General features: G+C 33.4%; 1 pseudogene; it reads left to right on the plus strand.

Annotated features, from left to right (window-relative positions):
- LOC129075996 (ribosome production factor 1-like) overlaps nt 1-13,796 on the plus strand; it is a 105,264-nt pseudogene extending 91,468 nt beyond the window's left edge.
- Nucleotides 13,797-14,177: the final 381 nt, after the last annotated feature.

The raw sequence follows: 14,177 nt of genomic DNA on the forward strand, positions 1-14,177 counted from the left end.
TGTCCTTCTTTTGGTTATTTGAGGAGGCAAAGTGTATCTACTATGCCCCTATCTTGGCCAGAAGGACTGATTTTTAAAAATTTTATCTTTATTGTATTTTTTACCATTACCATTTTGTCCCCTTAAATGCAATAACTGGATGAAACACAGAGATTATTGTCATTGAGAAGAGAATGAATGTTGTATATGTGTGAAGAAAAGTTATTTGGGTTTCCAAAATGTTGGCTTGTGACAGAACTGTTTGACCAAAAGAATATAAAAACATATGTACTATGGCACTACTAGAAACTTTCCTTAGAACTGCAAACACAAGCATTTGTCTTTATTACTGTTCCCTTTCTCCATTTTGCTACCTGGATGTAAACAGGAATGCTGCTGGACTATGATGGAAATAAGCAGGCTCCTGGAGAAAACACAAAGGCGATCTGAAAGAAATCTACATTTTGAAGGCTTTTTAGGGATGATCTGGCATTTGTTCTGGATTACAAATTTTCATATTTTTATGTAAGAGAGAAATTAACATTTTTAAAAACTTAGCCATAGTTATTTTTTATTTTTCCCTATTTGTAGCCAAACCTAATGAACAAGACAGTATTAAAGTTCCTCTTAACTTGACAAAACTTTAGACAGGTTTCCTCCTGGTCTCTTTCTTAGGGCAGCCCCCCTCCAAAATATAAACTTGCTCTCAGCCATTTCAGTAAATGTACAATGAAGGGATGTTTCTTAGAGACCTGGGAGTCAACTCTTTAATATATAATAAAGAAAGATCATTCTCCTATCTCCCATTTTCTTCCAGAGGCTAGGAGCCTAACTTTGTTAAAGATTACCTAGTAAACACAGATGATGATCACATTGACCAGTCTTCTCCTAATGTCCTTCGGTACTTTTCCACTAGCGCATCACAATGCTTAGAAACTCTCTTACTTTTTGTTTCAGTGAAATTTAATTCTATTTCTTTTTTCTATTCCAATTGTCTTCAATAAAGTCTTCCTTGCCCATTTAATTTTGTCCAGTGCAATTTTTCTTTGCCACTCATCCTAATTAATATATCCTTTTTGAAGGGAAAGACTACTTTTACAACATGTCTAGCCATCTATTCATTATGCTCATACTAGCATATACAATGAGAAATTTTATCATTCTGGAGGGGAAAAAATAGAATAACATACCAGAGTAGAAGAACACATTTTGAAGAAAAAGGGAGGTAAAAAGATGAGAGGCAAAATGGACGCAACAACAGTAATGGAAGAACTAGTAAAAGTAATAGAAAGGGCAAAAATAACATTACAATGGTATAAAAATGATAATTTTATTCCTTATCCTAGACTTCATCTATAGGTGTTGGCCACAAATGAAAATTTAATGAATTCATTCCTGGTTGAGATAATCAGAATATAACCTATTATTCTCAAAATAAAAAAAAAGTAATATACCCCTGCAGCTTCATGTTGAAGTTAAACACAAATTATACAGACGATTAGTGACATGAATACATTTTTAGTAAAGTGAGACAATAAATAAATATGGGGATAGCTTGAAGCTCCTATCTCCCTCACACTTATATCATCTATGCTGTTTATGGCGGTTGTTTTTATAACCATTACTATAATGCTACTTAATTATAATTGTTATTATGTAAATTAATATAAATTTCAGTGATTATTATGGAAATTGAAGGTAAATCTCATTTGTATTCTATTAATAATGCTTTGGATGAAGATGTAGGTTAATTATGAGAGAGTTAGCTTTAAAAACTGAAAAAGGAGAGTTTCTATTGAGATATTTAAAAGCATGTGTATAAATAAAAGTAAATGCATAGACTTCAGTTATTTAATTTCATCTTTTTGATGAACTAATGAATCAGTTGATATATCTCATAGTACTTTTTGTGGCTGGAACTTACAATGATAGCCTAGAAATTTTAATTTAGGAAATAAAAATTTTAATGCCTCCTTTTACCTCTTATGAAGTTGTTTCTTCTTAATATGCCCTAAATTTTGGCTTTGATTTTTAAAATATTAAAACAAATAACAGATACATAAATAGATGATCACTTAGTCAACCAGACATAAATTATTTTATACTTTCTTTTAACAAGATTCTACCATTTAGAATTTTTCCAGGGTAAAATTTTATTTGCATAATCAAAACTATAATATCATATGGTAGAACAGATGGCTAGTAATAATACCTAACTTGTGTATACCATAACAGTTTACAAAGCACTTTCATTTACATCATTTCAATTAAGTTTAATGAGATGATTAATGGCTATTTTTGTTTTTGGTAGCTTCTTTAGTATTATAGCAGGAAAGGAAACAGATACAATGTTCACTCTGTCAGAAGATTTTTTTATTTTTGCAAATGTGAGCTACAGTAATTTCACTTTAACATTAAACTTTAAAAAATCTTGACTTTGAGCCTGAAAGTTACTATATAGAATTAATAAATTAATTAAGTGTTCAAGATTTATTGAGTACTTGCTGTTCTCCAGATACAAGAATAGAAAATTTAAAGGTTTTAAAGAGAATGTTTACATATCTAAAAGTTTTAGTTATGTCACATAGAGAGGGAGTCATCAGCTCTGTTCTGGGTCAAGATAAAGGAATGGCATGGAAAGCTACAGATATTTAAATGAAATTGAAGAGTTGATTTGGCTGCTATGAGGAAGAAGGGAAAGATGGAATCATTCATATTGGATGGAATATAGAGTGAGCTGTGGTCATTTAAATTTTTACAATTTACCCTTTTTCTCAGTGATGGGCATCAGATGAAATGGAAAATTTGTGACTATATTTCTGGCTTTCCAGTTATCAAAATAATCTAGTCAGCATCTCAGGGACTGTTAGGAGAGGTAGTCTTGTCCATTCTGAAGGTGCTGCTTGGCTCCTACAGAACTGTTCCGCTCAGGACGTAGGGGCCCACTGGAAATGTGAGGAAGCAGAGAAGTGCCTTAGCAAAGAGGAACCACTGATAAAATTAAAACTGACTTTCATAGAGTGATTTCCTTGCTTTTCCTCAAAAGTTATTTTTTCCAGTATGTTTCTCAGCAGTAATCTTAAGGAGTTCTTTTCATTTCTATTTCTTTTCTTTTATAGCTCCATTTCTACTAATAGTAATAATATTTACCTTTTTCTAAACAGTTATTGTGTGCTGAGAATGGCTATGTGCTCTTTATGATTCTACCTCCATTAGGATAAATGCTGTTACAATTCAAATTTTACAAGATAATAATACCAAGTTTTTGAGCGATTAAATGATTTGCCCACATCTTGTAATAGGAAAGCCAGAATATAAAATCATATATGGACTGATTATAAAGTTTGTTTGTTTTTTTTTTCATAACCAGTTAGTTTTTCTGACCTTCAGTAAGTTTTTCTGTCGTTTAGTTCCTTTTGAAACACAAACTGTCAAATAAAACATTTGGTACGTAAACTGCATGGGAGTGGTGCTTCATGTATGTGACCAGGCATACAATTAGTTGCTGGGTGCATGTCGTTGCAAGGGTGGCGGTCAACACCTGAGCACACATACACACACACTCACTGCATGTGTGTGCTGGGGGAGGACATCTACAAAAGGGGTAGTAATCTACTTCTTACTGTTAAGCCCCAGGCATCATGATTTAGGCTAAACCAATCATATTCTCCTAAAATCACAGAAACACCACAGATAACTAAGACATCACTCTCAGTGGTGCAGAGGCATCCTATTATAGATATGGTGCCAAGCATCCAAAAATAGCATGTCCAGGATGGAAACCCTCAGCTCAGTAACTGTTCTCACAGTAAGAACATGATGGGATTACTCTTGTCCTCTGCCCCTTGTTTTCTACCTAGGATTGAGTCTATTTCAACTTTTGCTGGCAGCTTCTGTACTCTGGGAATGCCCTTATTTTATCATCTCATGGAGCTGCAGGATTACTTGGTTTGTTTCTTGAAATTATTATAAAAGAGCCAACGTGACCTTATTTCCTTGCTACCTAAAGAAAACTTGAGTTATGTTTTCTATGAGACTTGTCATTTATTTTCTCATTTATTTACCTAATAGGTTTCCAGTAAATTGTTCTTTCTCTTCAAGTTACACAGAGTCTTTTACTGTTGTTTTCAATAAAAAATCCTTGACTGATGGAAGGAAGAGAGAAGGGATTCAACGTTTTATTTTAATGAATCAGCTATTGGGTCTTCTACCCTTCACTTTGCCCCCAGAATTGTATTATGGGAGACTGATCAATGCAGACAGTCTTAAAGGATATTCCCTTAATAGTCATAAGCAGAACTAAGTTCTATTTGACCTTCCATAATCTATTTGTCAGTTCTGGTTTATATTAAGGATTCTTCCTTAAACCTCTCTAATTTTTTTAAACCTTGGATTTTGCAAATGTGAATTCAGGAGCTGGTAGACACATAGCCCTATAAGGTAAATTTACTCATAAACCTAAATTTATCAATATATTTTTAAGAATTAGAGTTTTTTACTAAAATGGCTTATTTTCATTCTACTATTATTTGCTTATCAGAATGTCCCTTAAGACAGATATCCCCATACTTTTAGAGGAAAAGAGGAGTTTAATTGATATGGTTAGAATATAAGCAGAATTCACAACCCATGTCATCGAGTTTTTCAGCTTTAAATGCAGCTCCTGGACTGTGGGAATAGTCTTCCTTTCTTTCTTTTTTTAACCATCTTATGGAATCACAGGATTATTTGGTTTGCTTCTTGAAACTACTATTAAAGAAGAGAGAGAAACCAATTTCCTTCATGTCAGAAAAAAAAATCATATTATCGTATTTTTCCATGAGTGCTGAAGAAAAAAAGTCCACATAAATCTTCTATTGCTAAGGAAAGAAAACCCCAGTTAGTGGCAGGCTTAAATAAAAACCACACACACATTTTAGTCTCTCTGTTTTTCAGTTGTAACAAACCCTGAGGGAGTTCTAAATACAGTACATTCGGGGTTTTCCCAGGCAAGTATGCTAAGATCTAATAGTGAGAAATAGGAATTCAAAGGATAGGCTGATAACTTCCAATTAAAGAACTCTTACATTATCTGTATTTAATTCTTGCTCTGAGTAAATCATATCTAAGTAAAGAAATATTGGAGTTTTACTGGGCAAAGAAAACCTGCTACATGTGAGCAGTAGAAAGTAAAAGAATAAGACAATTGTAGAGTAACATTATTTTATTATGCATTAGATAGTAATTTTATAATTGGGGATAAAACTGATAACTATGTCTATTGGAACTAAGAAAACAGAAGGAATTTAAAACCTTTTTTTAATAAATAACGGTTTTCAAAAATATATACTTTTTCTTGTCTGTCTGACTGTAAGAAAATTAATTACTAGAGGAGTTTAAAAAATATCTTAATAGCAGTTTTAAAATCTCCCTATAATGTTTTTTTTCTACTTTTCTATTTCTTTTTCTTTTAACTTTTTATTAAGGAAAGGCTCCAATATACACTAAAATAGAGAGACAATATTATAAAGGTTTTCTTTAACCTATCATCCCGTTTCATCAATAATCAGCATGATGAATCTTGCTTACTTATAATTCAATGTACTTCTCCACCTACCGTCCATCCATCCTCACCCAATACTAGCCCAACTCCACGCAACACCGTTTCATCCCCAGAAGATTATTTTGAAACTTTATCTTTTTATAAACCTTTCAATGTTTCTCCAAAAACTAAAAACTCTCAAAAATACCCTCATCACACTGAAAATAAATGAACAATTCTGTAATATCATTAAATATCTACTGAATGTTCAACTTGTTTCGATTTCCTTTCAGTTTTCCTTTTGGTCCTTTTTTCTATCTCTCTTTTTATTTCATTCCCCCTTTTTCCACTACTTTTCAAATTTTCTCTCCCTGTCCACAATATTGCTTGAATCCAAATCCAGATTGGGAGCATGCTTTGCATTGGTTGAAGTATTTTTAATTGCTTTTAACCTCTTCCATTATTAATATTTTTCTGTTCCCTTGTAAGCTATTTGTTGATGAAACAGTTATTTACTCAGCACAGTTTCATATCGTGTAGATTTTACTCACTGTAAGCATATAATGTTATACAGTACGTTTCTCTCCCACATTACTTCTGTATTGGATATGAATGGAGGCTTAATCAGATTTTAGGTCACTGTTTAAGATTCTTTAAAGACTTTTAAGAGTGATTGTGTACTTTATCATGAAGGATCTATTTGTCTCTCTTTTTGTGATGTTAGCTGCCATTAATTCTCATTAATGACTAGATGTGTTAATTCAGTAGGGGTTACAAGCAGTGATGCTCTAATGAGTATCTTGATTTATTCTCTGGAAGATTTCTATAATGTAAAAATCCTTTTGTATACTACTTGGTTACACAAAAGTACAGTTTGAAGGGGAAAAAAGGCAAAATGAATCCTAGATTAGTGTCTTTTATTTACCTTTTCTGAAAATAGCCAATTAATTCTCTGGCATCCTTTATAAAATGACCAAGTAGGTATGTTGTTTGTTTGTTTTTTAGTATTATTATGAGTCAGTAGATATTTGATATATTTGAAGCCATTGCAGTTTTTATCCTTAATCATGTTCAAATTTTCCTAGTTTTCATCAGCAGAACATATTCAATTGACTCCTGAATATTTTGATAGTCTTTGAAAGCTGCCTTGTTAGTATGAAAAGGATCATCTTGTACATTTCCTGCTTCAGATCTCCAAATCAGCTATTTCTTCAAGAAATTCTGTTTTGAGGAAAAATAGTACTTGTAGAAATGGGGAACTCACTCATTGTTCATATAACTTTTCAATGGAAAAATTGTTTTATTTAATATAAAATAGTTTCTTGGTTCATGACAACATTTTCAATTCTAATTTAGGAATATAGAGCATTTTTCTTAATGTCATCAATCTCAGATCTCCATATTCTACCTCTTATGCTAAATATCTTGGTTCTCAAAAACAATGACACAGTTACTCACTTTTAATTTATAAAAATAGAGATACTAACTTATGATTAGTAAAAATAGTTTAAGAGCATTTACAATCTGTTAGTCCTTAGAGTATAACCCTGTATTAGTTTTTTATTGCTACTGTAACAAATTACAAATTTAGTGGCTTAAAACAAGACAAAGTTATTTATCTTACAGTTCTGTAGATCAGAAGTTCAAAAATTGAGGTGTTGGCAGGGCTGATTTTCTTTCTGAAGGTTCTAGAGGAGAACCCATTTCAATGCCTTATCTTAGAAGCTGTCCACCTTGTTAGTTCATGACACCCTTCTTTCATCTTCAAAGATAGTAATATTGCCATCTTTTGGATACTTCCTCAGTCCTCACATAGCTCTCTGAACAAAGCTAGGAAAGGTTTCTTTCTTCTAAGGACTCATATAGACTCACTCAGATAATCCAGTCTAACTTTCTCTTCCTGTGATTTGCATCCTAAGGCCACATCTGCAAAGCCCTTTTGCCATGTAAAGGAAAACATGCACAGGTCTGAGGACTAGGGCCTGTGCCTTTATGGGGGAGGGTCATTATTCTACATATCACAGTTCCCCTTTCTGAGGCTATGCCACCAACTGCTGTGAGGAGAGTCATACAGGGCACTCCTGGATGTGAGGGTTACTGTCCAGAGCCAGCTGAGGAGGGAGCAGGGCTCTGAATCCCTCAAAGCCTGTCCCGGCATTGTCACGGATGGGGGAATAAACACGAGTCCTCACAAACACTTCTCTGTCTGCCAGGAGAGGGGACATAGCTCCTCTCTCTAGTTGAGAAAGCCCCGAGCCTCCATGTCCAAAGGTTTCTATTGAGAACCGTATGCACAGGGCTATGGATGCAAAGGTCATCAATCAATGCCAAAAGGCTATGTTTACAGAAAACAGATAGAGATCATAGATAACAATGGAAGAAACAAGAGATCTGCCTCAGGTCAGACTCTAGGAATATTGTAAATCTCCTTCCCAATATGAGCCAGTTATCATAGCTTTGGGGGGAAGAACAAAGCATGCTTCAAGGAACTTACTTCCAGGCCTGATTTCCCCCCTAGAAGCCACCCGATCCAGTTTAGGGCTCTATCTGCCTTTAGTATTGTTTCAAGCCTGAGCCAGGCGAGTGAGGCAGAGCTGCCAAGAGTTACGGAGACTTCCAGATAGAATAAGGACTCTGGCCGTGTCCAAACTGAGTCAAGAGGTGCGGGCCTTTTTGCTCTCTCTCCATGCCCCCCAAGTCCTTGTCTGCTGCCCATACTGGCCGTGTCTGGCTTAGGTTGTCTCTCCTTGTGAGGAACCTTATCCATCTTTGACTAATCGACCATCAGAGGGCCAAGCACGGTGATGTGCGGGAGGCAGGGGCTGTGCCCCTGCCAAGGGGACAGGTTTTGTTTCCTCAGTGGCTTGTTTTCCCAAGGCCCCCTTGATTATTTACAGCGTTGGGGCCCTCTCACCTGTTTGCGAGGTTACAGTTCCTGAAACTAGACAGGGCATTTCCCAATAACCAACTACACATACAGTTTACTTTGTTTCATTTTCAGGGACTGTTTATTCAGATAAACAATGTTTTTGTAAAATATATACAAGATTTTAAAATGAAACCAAAAAACCAGGTTATATTTAAAAAAGCCTACTGTATGGTCTGTAAGAATATTTTTGTTATTTTTATGGTGCACCCTTCCAATGGTTTATTATTAATATAACATACTATATATATTAGTATATATTTTATATTCTACTCATACTTTTTAGATAAGAAGTTGCATCCTATACACACTTTACTCAATATTTTTTACTCAACATTATATCTTGGTATCACTCCTCCATAGTATACAGAGTTAGTCTTCATTCTTTCATCTGGCTGCATTGTACTCCATTGTGTGGATGTTTAAGGTTTATCCAATCAGTACCCAGGTAGGGGAAATGTGATTTTTCTAGCCTTGTGCTAATCTAAATTGTACTTTAGTGAATAGAACAGCCTTTTATACTTTGGCTAGAATATGTCTGGATTAGAATCTGAGATATGAGATTGCTAAATAAAAAAGTACATACATGTGTAATCTGGTTATTTTACTATATCAACTTGGCCTCAGAGAAGTTGTAAAATTTAAAATTTCCCATGTCAGTCTGGTGTGGTCCATAAGGCATGAATCTCTGACCCATGTTTGTGAAAAAGAGATCTAAAACTTTGGTCAGTAAACCTTTCCTATGAAGAGACAATGAATATTTGGGGCTTGACTGATTATATAGCCTTTTGCATACTCTTTCTTCACTTTACTACTTAAGTGCAAAATTAGTGATAGATATACTGTAAATGAATGAGTGAAACTATGTTTTAATAAAATTATATTTATAAAAACAGGAGGTAGACTGGATTTGGTGCACTAAGTATAGTTCGTTGACCTCTTCTCTAAAATACATACTTTCAAAATAATTTTAAAGTAAAATATCTAGAGACATTCCTTTTTCTAAAAAGTAAACTGTTATTGAAAAATAAAACCATGCCACAAGCATTTGAGTAAATGGCTTAATTTCCATTCAATAAAGAATAGAACTTAAATACATTTCATAGACTCTTAGAAAATGAGACACTTAACATCTCTAAAATCTGAGTTATGTATTCCTTTCTCTGTAACAGTAGTTTAATTGGTTAACTATTTCAAATGTTTATGTAAATACTTCAAATCAAAGTTGAAAAGTTTTTGCTATCTATTGTCTATAGAACATATAACAATAACTAGAAAATCAGCGATCTTGTGACCTGGAATCCTGACATCCTAATTAATAGTTATTTACTTTTAGAGAAAATAGAAATTCCTGATGAGTTACTAAAGATTAAATTTATCTAGTCCAGTCTTCAGTTCTTCATAGGAGTTGTCTGGACTTTATCAGACTACATTGAAAGATGGGCAAGGAGCTAAATGATATGGTAGCTCGTTTTGTGGTAACTGTTATAATGACCCTGAAATCAGTTTACTCATAATTTTTCTTATATAGATACTAATGTCTGGAATTCACACTATACATACTGTTCTTCCTTCTGGCAGTACTTTAAATATAGTAATCTGAACTGATTGAAATCATAAATTATAATTTTTATGACACTTACTAGAGCTTTCTATATTCTCAACTCTGCTGGTTGAATTAAATATTACATGAGACCATATGTTGTTTTCCTAAATTGTTTATTTCAGCCAGGTTGGCATTACTGTCCTTAAACACTGTACTTATATTTATAATTTCAAGCTTTACAACATACTCTATCACTGAGCAAATGTTTCCCATCCCAACTCTAACGCCAGTCCTTTTCTCCTCACCTTTTATTGAGAATTTTTCCTGTTTTAGGGATTGTGCTGAGCACTAGAAACTCAGTAAGTATGGAATACTTGCTGTTTTTTAAAATAGTTTGAGGAATAAGAGATGCATACAAGTTCACCTTGACATAACAAATGTTAAGAGATACATGAGCAAGAAGAATCATGAGAGACTGAAGGTTTTACAGTGGAGGTCATGATGATGATTCATCTTGAAAAACAAGTATAAACATGAACAAAGTCATGTAGAATGAAAGAGGTATGTAATATAATAATGGAACTTCAAGATTTTCCAGTTCCAGTATGGAAAAGCCAGGTTAAAAATTTCAGACTCAAATTTCTGTTTTATTCTCTAGCTTCTTGTATTTGGATAAGTCACTTAACTACTTTAATTCTTTTGAGACCATCATGTGTATGCATGTGCCTGTATGCATCATATACAAGTGCCACTGAATAACGAAGTAGGTGGAACTCCAAGGTACATTGTCATTAAAATGTTGAAAGACAAAGTCTCTTGAAAACAGCAAGAAAGAAGTGACTCATCCCATACAATTGGCCGCAAAATGCAGATTTCTTACCAAACACTTTGTTGGTGAGAAGGCAATGGGATGATTTATTTAAAGTGCTCAGAGAAAAACTGTCAAGTAAGAATTCCATCTCCAGAAAATCTGCCCTTCAAAAGTGTAAAAGAAATTGATATATTCCTAGAGAGACTAAAGATAGTGAAATTTGTTACTACTAAACACTCACTGCAATAAATGCTAAAGGGCGTCCTCCAGGTTGAAATGAAATGTCACTAGACAGTAACAATGCTATAAGAAGAAATGGAGATCTCATTAAAGGTATATACATAGACAAATGATAAAAACTAGTATTATTGTTACAATGGCTAGTTACTCCCTTTATATTAAGAAGTTAATACATTGAAAACACATGGAAGTACTTGTCTAAAAGCTGGGATCATTTTAACATTGATTTGTAACTTCACATTTTTTTTCCTACATAATATGTTAAAAGTTATTTGTTTATGTTTGGACACCTAATATATAAATATAGTTATGTAACATCTAAAATAATAAAAAATGATGGGAACAGAGTTGTAAAGGAGCAGAGCTTTTGTATCTTGCTGAAGTTAAACTGCTATAAAATCAAACTAGAGTTATAACTTTACATATTAAATGTAATCTTCATGCAAACCACAAAGAACATAGTTATTGAATATGCACAAAAGGAAATGAGAAGGGAATTTAAAAGTATCATTGTAAAAAAATCAGTGAAAGACAAAAGACATGTAAGCAATAAGGGACAAAATATAATAGAAGAAAGCATGTGAAAAACAAATAATAACTGATGTAATTCTCTCCTTATCAGTAGTATATTAAATGTAAATGTATTACACTCTCTAATAAAAAAACAGAGAGTGGTAGAATGGATTTTAAAAGTCATGCAACCAATGTTTATAAGAGAGTCACCATAGTTTCAGAGGCAGAAATAGGTTGAAAGTGAAAGGATAAAAAATAAAGATAGTCTATGCAAATAATAACCAAAAGGAAACAGAAGTGACTTACACTAATATTAAACAAAGTAGACTTTAAAAAGTTTATAAGTGACAAAAAGGGATGCTATAAACTAATAAAAATGTAATAAAACAAAGCTATATAACAATCGTAAGCATTAATGTAGTTAATAATGGACTACTGAAATATATGAGGCAAAAATGGACAGAATTGAAGTGAAAAATAGACATTATTAAAAAAAATAGTTAAAGACCACAATATCTTCTCAATATTAAACAGAACAATCAGATTAGTAAGGAGGTCAAGGACTGAACAAAACAATATATCAATTAATACTAATAGACATATACTGAATACTCGAATAAATAACAATAACATACATTCTTTTCAAATGCACATGGGATATTTTCTAGGATATACCATCACTGGGTCACAAATTAAATCTTAATAGATATAAAAAGATAAATATCATACAAAGCATCTTCTCTGACCACAATGAAATGAAGTTGGAAATAATTAACAGGAAGAAAACTAAAAAACGTCACAAATTTGTGGAAATTAAACTTTTAAACAACGAGTGGATCAAGGAAGAAATTTTGAAATTACTTAGAGACAAATGAAAATGAAAACACAGCACATAAAATTTATGGGTCAAAGAGAAAGGAATGCCAGAGTAGACTTACAGCTATAAACACACTAAAAATAAAAAAATGTTATCAACTTAACAACTTATCTTTACAATTTAGGGAAACTTAGCTTAACAACCTAGAGAACTAGAAAAAGAGCAAACTAAATCCAAGGCTGGCAGAAGGAAGTAAATAATGATTAGAGGAGTAACTGAAATAAATAATAAAAAATGATAGAGAAATCCAATAAAATCAAAACAAACACAGTTTTTCAAATAGTTCAAGAAAATTGAGAAAAATTTTAGCTACATTGACTAAAAAAAAGAGAAGATTAAAGTTACTAAATCAGAAATGAAAGAGGGAACATTAGGGTGCAAACACCATGAAGACTTTCAGCAGCAGAAAGGCCTGTAACACAAAGGTGCTGCTGAATAACCCGGGAGGCTGCAGGCACTGAGGATGGGGTGACGGAAAGGGGGTTCCAGCTGTCGAATGTGTCTGCCTTCCCTCCTAGTTTTATCATTTTGAAGATTAAGAACAAACAGCAGCAACACTTAATGTTCACACGGTGGAAAGAGCAGCAGTGGAAGGAAAAGTTGGCAGCTAAGAAAAAACTTTAAGAAGAGAAAGAGGCTCTTAGTGATAAAGCTCCCTCAAAGCCTATACCCCAGCCCACTGAAAACTAGTGAGTATATGATGAAACCAGAATAAATCCTAATGATGAAGAGGTTGCTTATGATGAAGCTACAAATACATTTGTTTGTTACCTCAACAAACTTCTCCCAAGATTCTCCTTATAACATCAGATAGATCTCATGGGAGAACAGTATGACTCTGAACAGCTCTCCACAGTTATACTAAACTCACATGTTTATTATAGAAAAGGACCAGCTCTGAAAAAAAATTATTCCACAGTGCATCTCAAGAGATTTCACATATCTAATGGTTATTACTGAAGATTGTAAAACACCAAATGGATAAATTCTGAGTTATTTGCCAAATGGACCAACTGCTCAAGTGAACAGTGTTCATCTGTGTAAACAAATTAGGAGAAGGGGCAATGACCACACAGAACCCATACCTGAAATGGTTCTGAATGATTTTATAACATAGCAGGGTCATTCTGTTGGACAAATGTTTGCATCCCTCTTTCCCCATAATCCTCAGTTTATTGGAACAAAAGTAGCCACATTCCACAATCAATGAGATATATCTTCTTCAGATTTCACAGATACATATTCAAGAGTGAAAAGAAAGTGGGAATTCAGGAACTTGGATCATGTTTTACCTTAAAATTAAGATCTCTTCAGGATTGGATTATGCTGAGCAAGCCTATCATGAATTTATTAGATAAGACTCTTCAAAAAAGCATTCACTGATTTCGTACACCTTTTTTCATGGCTGGATAAATTACCAAGTGTCATGAATTTCTACTTACTGTTTCTGTAGGAAATATAATTAAAAGTCATTTTGGTGACAGTTAAAAAAATAAAGTGTGAATACTAGAACTGATTCTACATAAATAAAAAAGATTATAAGAGACTAATAACAATTGTAAACCAGCAGATTGAATAACCTAGATGAATGGGACACATTCCTAGAAACTCTAAACCTATCAAAATTAAATCACTAGAAACTGTAAATCAGAGTAGACACATCTAGTAAAGAGGTTGAATTGGGAGACTGAAATCTCCCAACAAAGTAAGGCCAGAGACCAATGGCTTCACCCATGAATTCCACAAACCACGGAAAGAACTAGC

The sequence above is a fragment of the Pteronotus mesoamericanus genome, unplaced genomic scaffold (genome assembly GCF_021234165.1).
Source record: "Pteronotus mesoamericanus isolate MK-2021 breed Mesoamerican mustached bat unplaced genomic scaffold, CSHL_Meso_final contig_56, whole genome shotgun sequence".
Taxonomy (NCBI): domain Eukaryota; kingdom Metazoa; phylum Chordata; class Mammalia; order Chiroptera; family Mormoopidae; genus Pteronotus; species Pteronotus mesoamericanus.